The sequence below is a fragment of the Neolamprologus multifasciatus genome, chromosome 3 (assembly GCF_963576455.1).
Source record: "Neolamprologus multifasciatus chromosome 3, fNeoMul1.2, whole genome shotgun sequence".
Taxonomy (NCBI): Eukaryota; Metazoa; Chordata; class Actinopteri; order Cichliformes; family Cichlidae; genus Neolamprologus; species Neolamprologus multifasciatus.
Window position 1 is genome coordinate 1,892,647 of NC_140441.1, and position 7,340 is coordinate 1,899,986.

Below are 7,340 nucleotides of genomic sequence, written 5' to 3' on the forward strand. Positions count from 1 at the left end.
CTGAACAGTTTGCTGCCGTCTTTGACATATTTTTCTTTTAATGATGCGCCAAATAGGAGAAGATCTGGACTGCAGACTGACCAGTTCAGCACCTGGACTCTCCTCCGATGAAGCCATGCTGTTGTAATAGATGCAGTATGTGGTTTTGCATTGTCCTGCTGAAATATGCAGGGACTTCCCTGAAATAGACATTGCATATGTTGTACATATATGTTGCTCTAAAGCATAAGTGTCAAACTCTGGCCCGTGGGCCAAATTTGGCCCGCAGCCTAATTACATTTGGCCCGCGAAGCCATACCAAATTACTATCAGAGCTGGCCTACTGGTATTATACAGCTAATATATATTGTTTAGTATTAAGCTTTGCTTGTTCCATATTCAGTTTTTCAGCAAAACATGTTTGAGTCCATAAGAAGAGATTCCTTCTTATATCTGGAGGAATAAATATATTTCAATAAATATTAACGTTAGCCCGAGACTTTGTTCCAGTTTTGAATTTTGGCCCACTGTGTATTTGAGTTTGACACCCCTGCTCTAAAGCCTGTATATGCCTTATCATAGTTCTTTTCAAAACATTTTTGATATATAGTTGTTTATTAATAAGCATTCAAATCTCTCAGTTAATACAGAAGAAAAAAAACATGATATAAGGCTAATCAAAAGGTATTGGCGAAAGCACATGCTTGTTATGCTTATGTTGTTACCCTTTGAACAAAAGATCAATGCCCGTTCAGCAAACAGCTCATTTACAAGGCTTGGAACAAAATAGCAAAACAAAATAAGAAATAAACACCTTCCATCTTAGATAAGTAAATACATTTCATAAATTTTATAACAATAATCTAAGCCAAACAACCACGAGTTTCAGTATTGTCATTATTACTATTCTTCATTTTTTATTTATATATTTTTTTAAATGAGGGAAATGAACTGGACCTTTTTAAATCACTGTCATAACTATTCCACAAAGCATATATAATGATTTCTTATTTTTTTATTTCTTATTTAAGACATCATTTGTTTTAGGGAGAATAGCAATAGTTCTTAACATTTTTGTTTACAAATCAAATCAAATCACTTTTATAGTCACATCACATGTGCAGGTACACTGGTACAGTACATGTGAGTGAAATTCTTGTGTGCGAGCTTCACAAGCAACAGAGGTGTGCAAAAATACATTAACGTAAAACAAGCAAAATATAAGAATGGCTAAATCTGAGACTACTAAATGTATGTACAATATCTAATAGTATATGCGTTTCTGGATGTGTGTACTAGATATGTTTTTCTACGTGTGTGTATGTGTGTGTGTGTACATATTTTACAAACTAAATAGAGTAAGCAATAAAATAAAATAAATATATAAAATATACAGAGGTTGGTAGTTGGACATGTGCAAAACAGTGGCATTAATGTACAGTCTGTAGTGCATAATGTTGAAGTTCCAGTAGTGGAGGTGAGGTGTCTATGACGTGTTCAGCAGTCTGATGGCCTGGTGGAAAAAGCTTCTCTCAGTCTGCTGGTTCAGGACCGGATGCTGCAGAACCTCCTTCCTGATGGAAGCAGTCTGAACAGTTTATGGCTGGGGTGACTGGAGTCCTTGATGATGCTTCCTGCTTTCCTCAGGCACCGCTTCCTGTAGATGTCCTGGAGGGAGGGAAGCTCACCTCCAATTATCCATTCAGAGCACCACACTACTCTCTGGAGAGCTTTTTGGTTGTAAGCGGTGCTGTTGCCGTACCAGGTGGTGATGCATCCAGTGAGGATGCTCTCAATGGCACAGCGATAGAAGGTCCTGAGGATGCGGGGGCTCATGCCGAATCTGTTCAGTCTCCTGAGAAAGAAGAGGCACCACTGCGCCTTCTTCACTGTTTTGTTTATGTGTCCTGACCACGTAAGATCCTCAGCCAGATGTACACCAAGGAAGCGGAAGCTGCTCACTCTCTCCACAACAGCGCCGTTGATGGTGATGGGGGTGTGTACTTCTCTGCACCTCCGGAAGTCCACTATCAACTCCTTTGTCTTTGCGACGTTGAGGGTGAGATGGTTGTCTTGACACCAGCGGGTCAGGGCGCTGACCTCCTCCCTGTAGGCCGTCTCATCACTGTTGGTGATAAGACCCACCACTGTAGTGTCGTCCGCAAACTTCACAATGATGTTGGAGTTGTTAGTGGCCGTGCAGTCGTAGGTGTAGAGTGAGTACAGGAGAGGGCTCAGTACACACCCCTGTGGAGCACCAGTGTTCAGTGTGATGGGGGATGAGGTGATGCTGCCCAGTCTGACCACTTGGCGTCTGTCAGACAGGAACTATCACAGTATCAGCTTAAAGCACTTGTTGCAGCTGCTGAGTTTGCATCTTTTGCTGTGAAGTACAGCAAGACTTTTGACCGCTTTGCCTTGGGCATTTTTAATCTGTAGCTCTGCTCTAAAAGAACGTACGTACCTGGACCCGCCTACTATCCTCGGAAACATAAAATGATTGGCTAGAATTCAAAGTGTGTGACATCTCAGGAAAAAAAAGCACCGAAATAAAGCACCGAAATGTGCGCTGCTTTTCGGTCTGGTTACTACCGTTTATGTCAGATACCGGTACCCATCCCTACTCGTTACTGAAAAAAGTAACAGTTACTTGTAACGCTGTCATTCCCATCACTGATGATCACTGAAGAAATAAAAAAATTGAACAAACAGCGAATCACAGGCCAAATCACACTATTAAAACGTGCTTCCTGCTGGGATTTATTTAGGTAACATGTTCAGATGGCCAAATCACACTATTAAAACGTGCTTCCTGCACACAATCATCTAATGTTGACAAAGAATGCAAAGAGACATGGAGGGGGAAAGACAGCTGTTTATATTTGAAGTTGTTATGTGTTATTTTCCTTACATTTCTTGCATTTATATTCTTGGTTGCTCTCTTTATATTTTGCACATGCAAAATGTGCCCATCTTTGGCAAGATTCACACTGCACCTGGAAAGGAAAAATAAATAGCTCATATTATGTTTGGTGAATACTATTATTCAACATTTTAAACATGATTAGCAAGTAATGATACTAAGACTTATGTGTTTCTTTTGTTTTGTTTTGTTTTACCATTTCAATCATGCTGCGGTCAGCGTCAGCATCTAACATAGAGCAAACAATGCAGTAGTCCTCAGTGTTCCCTGAAACACATTCATCGTTAGGTTTTAATCAAACATTATTTATTGATTAATTAAAAAATAATAGTACATTTTTTCCCACAAATACTTCATGGCAAATTAGTCCCCTGAATTTTTTTTAATTAGACTTAAAGAAGGGTCTTATCTGAAAGTGTTTGAAAAGCACTATTTGTACTGTGCTGTTTAAAAAGCACTATTTAAATTGGAAGTACGCACTCTAACGTGATAAGGACTTTACTGGACTTACCTTGATGTTCAAGTAGGGTGCAAGCTATCTGCATTCGCTCCAGCACAACTGCTTCTGTAGTGGTTAATTCTTCACTGACCTCTCCAAAAGCAAGATAGTGTTCTGCAAACTGTGAGATTTCTCATTATGATAATGTAAAGTCCTAATTGTAGCTAACAATAAATGGAATTATTTGAATAAGAGTTACCTTTGACAGCAAAACTCTTCAACTGCTGGAATCCTGTTGCTTGTTGTGTTGCATAGTCTGTAACTGCCACTCCATGGTGTCTTCATGCCCTCTCATCCTCAGAAAATTCCTAGTTGAACAAAAATGTTTGTAATGAAACAAGAAATGTTTTAACTAAGAATAATACCTCAGTATCATGCATAACTCCAGTTGCGCAGAATTTTCCTTTCATAAACACCTTCATTCCCCATGGGGTCTATGAGCAGTATTTTCTGTGCAGAAATGTTGACAATCTAAAGAAAAAGTTAATCAATTAAAAATTACAATAGTTTTTGCCACTGAAAACCTATTTAAGAATAACAGTTTGAGCAAGAAACTGCTTCACAACAAATTACACAAATTAATAACTAAATGAACACATACCACAAGAATCCAGTGTGTACCAAAGTTCACAGGGCACAGCCACGTCTTCAACTGGGAACTTCATCTGTGGGATTGGAAGTGCAGAGTAATTTCGATTTACTTAGGTACCATGCGTCTCAGGGTGTTTTCAAATATAGTGTTGTTTAAAGGAACTGAACTCTGTCCTCAGAAATAGAAATGAGTCAACTTTTTGGACCACTTCTTAACTTTCAACTTACCTTGGTGAGGCATCTGAACTGCCCAGAAAACAACGAGCTTGCAACTACTGAACAGAGCAGGTGTGCAGCATTCTGTATAAGTATACAAAAATGTTATAGAACAGTAAATACATTTTTTTTACTTCAAAATAAGTGGGCAAAGGACATTTCTTACTTACCTTTTGTCTCTCAATGACACGGTGCAGGTATGCATCAATGACCTGTTTTGAAAAGTCAGAGATTTCAGAGTCAGAGTCAGACACCAGCAGCAACAAGTTCTGAAGTAACTGCTTGAGTGCTGTATAGAAAATCTTGGAAAGGAATATAATTGCTGATAAAGGTTCTCTCTGCATGTACTGGAACAGATGCTTCAGAAGGAGCAGCACTTCAAAATCAGAATTAATAATGATAAGTTCTCTTACCTCATCAGAAAGCCACCGTGACCCCTGCAGTGTTCAAAAAGAGGAATCAAATAACTTGTATGGTCCAACAGCTGCCTCCAAGCGCCCAGTATCCTTTGCACGCCATAGCCTCTTTACTAAAAGAAAAATATGATAAGTTATGATAAGTTTAGTGGAAAAGCCGGGTAAAGGCCAATGGGCCACAACAGGAAAAAAGTCAACACAATAAACATGCATTTACACGCAGAGAAATAGGAAAGGTACAGCGGGTGGGCAAAAGAGAAAATTACTGACAGGCAGATCCATTTCCAGACTTCCACAAGCTCAGTGCACGTTGCATGTTTCTTTACATCCAATATGAGTTGAAGACTGCAAAATGCAAACAAAGTCATGCAATGATCAATCATGTTGCAACGCCAAACTGGCAACAAATGACCAACGGGCCAAAAAGAGTTGTTCACTATGCCACCTTCATTTTCTAAGCTTTGTTTCTGGGATGGAAGTTCTCGTTCACGCGTTTCTGGTCCTGGAACACAATTAAACTCCTTGTGGGAGCAACAACTTTTGTCAGCCATTTTGGGTGCAAAATGAATAATAGAGGGTCTGGTATCCTCTGGACTTTGCTGGCACTGAGGGTTAGCAGTAGGGTGGCAGGGGGGCATCTTCAGGTCTGTGCTGTTGTTCACTGTCTGAGTGTGAGTTGGGTATTTTTCATTGTTTCATTTCATTTTTCATTTACATGGTGGCTTCTTCTGTACGGCTTGATATGGTCAATGCTGTAGTGATTTTTTAAAGTTGCTCCTTCCGTGTTTTTTAATCTCACACATTTGCCAGCGATGTCTTGAATGGTGTAGGGTCCTGAAAAATCTGGATCAAGTCTTCCTCCCTTCCTTCCACGTTTCCTCATGTTCAAGAGAAGAACTTCATCTCCAAAGTTTCTGTACTTCTTCTGGACTCGTCTGGCATAGGCTTCCTTTTGTAAGTCTTGGGACTTGCTATGCCATATTTTCCTCTACAGTTTTTTTAACTTGCTCTTGTGCGTCTCTTGTAGAAGATACAAAGTCATCGTAACTCAACTCCTCAGGGAGAATGATGGAGGACAGCTAAAATTTTAAAATTTTAAATTACAATTAAAATCATAAAGACAAATAATGCATGTGAAACATGAACTGAAAATTCTAACTATAATAACTAATGTTTAAAAGTAAATATACTATTATAAAGCTTTGAGCACAGAAAGCCACAAAGATAGACTCATATCATTTTTTGTATAGTCATTTCCCCCCTTGATACACTTCCATAGGTGAACACATTATACTTAAAGGGCTCCTCAACATTTATTACTTTACATAAAGATACAAACATAAAGAAGTAACTAGTCACTTACTTTATCTTTTAAATGTATCTTGCATATAGAAGTTAAGCAGAGAAGATTAAAGCTGCAGCCAATATCAATATGCACAATTTCCAATTAAGATTACATTTAATTCATGCATTATCATAGTTGTTGCATAAATAGAATTCCTTAATAACACTTACTGGGACTTCAACAGGAACTTCAGAAGGATATGTAGCTTCTACATTAAATGGAATGTTGTGTATTTGGTTGTGGTGTGGACCTTGGACCTCAAAGAAAACAGTGTAGCATCCAGATACACATCCCAGTCATTCTGTTGACTGTTGACTAATTTTCTCAGGGCTCTAAATGTGGACATAAAAAAAAACACAATAGTGACAGTGTCTTAAAAGCAAATGAAATGTTACATACAAATAAAACATATCTTTTTATGTTGTCATTTGTCTTTTCGTCTAGGCCATTTGTCTGAGGGTGATACGCTGCTGTGACACTTCTTTCTATTTTCCTTAAGCTGCAAAGTCTTGAGTTGAGCTTCAAAGAAAAAAGAAAATTGTTTTTTTTTTAAAACAATCACACAAAACCTTTGCCCTGGCAGCTACTTGGCACACTGTGGCCAAGTATTTACCTAAAGAGGTATGGAAAGTAAACTTAACACTTACCTCATTAACAAATTCTCTTCCTTGGTCAGATAAAATTTGTTTTGGGCAGCCATGTCTATATATGATTGAGCACAACTGATGAGCTACCTCAGCAGCACTTTTGCTTTTTAATGGAAAAGCCTCGACCCATTTTGAAAAATAGTCTGTTGCAGTCATAATGTACTGGAAGCTACTAGACGTTTTTGGAAGAGGTCCAGTTAGATCTATTCTGATTAGCTCCCAGACATGTGACACCTGTCAATGATAAAAGAATCACATTAATACATAATGTACATGATAACATTACTATTTTCTACTAAAATGCTACTGATATTTACCTTTATACATTGCAGTGGTTGCACAGCAGCCAATGGTTCTTGGTTTGGTTCTTGAGCTGGTAAACCATAGTCTGATGTCAGGCGTTGTCCCTAAAGATTTTAAACATGCAGTAGTCAAACCCCTGATTAAAAAACCTGCTCTTGATCCTACGGTTCTTGCAAATTACAGGCCTATCTCCAAACTACCTTTTCTTTCCAAAATTCTGGAAAAGGTAGTTTACAGCCAAATAATGGCCTTCCTGGAAAAGCAAAATGTTTTAGAGGTTTTCCAATCTGGTTTTAAACCCTTTCATAGCACTGAATCGGCCCTTTTAAAAGTTTTTAATGACATATTTTTAGCGACTGATGCTGGGGACTGTGTTGTTCTTGTGCTTTTAGATTTGACAGCTGCGTTTGATGCCGTGGAT

General features: G+C 38.5%; 1 long non-coding RNA gene across 1 annotated transcript; it reads right to left on the reverse strand.

Moving 5' to 3' along the window:
* Positions 1 to 2,894: 2,894 nt before the first annotated feature.
* LOC146521014 (uncharacterized) lies at positions 2,895 to 3,522 on the reverse strand. Its single transcript, XR_014873252.1, has 3 exons — positions 3,414 to 3,522; positions 3,099 to 3,169; positions 2,895 to 2,975 (listed from the first exon to the last, which is right to left on the reverse strand). It is a non-coding gene; the product is annotated as an uncharacterized LOC146521014 (long non-coding RNA).
* Positions 3,523 to 7,340: the final 3,818 nt, after the last annotated feature.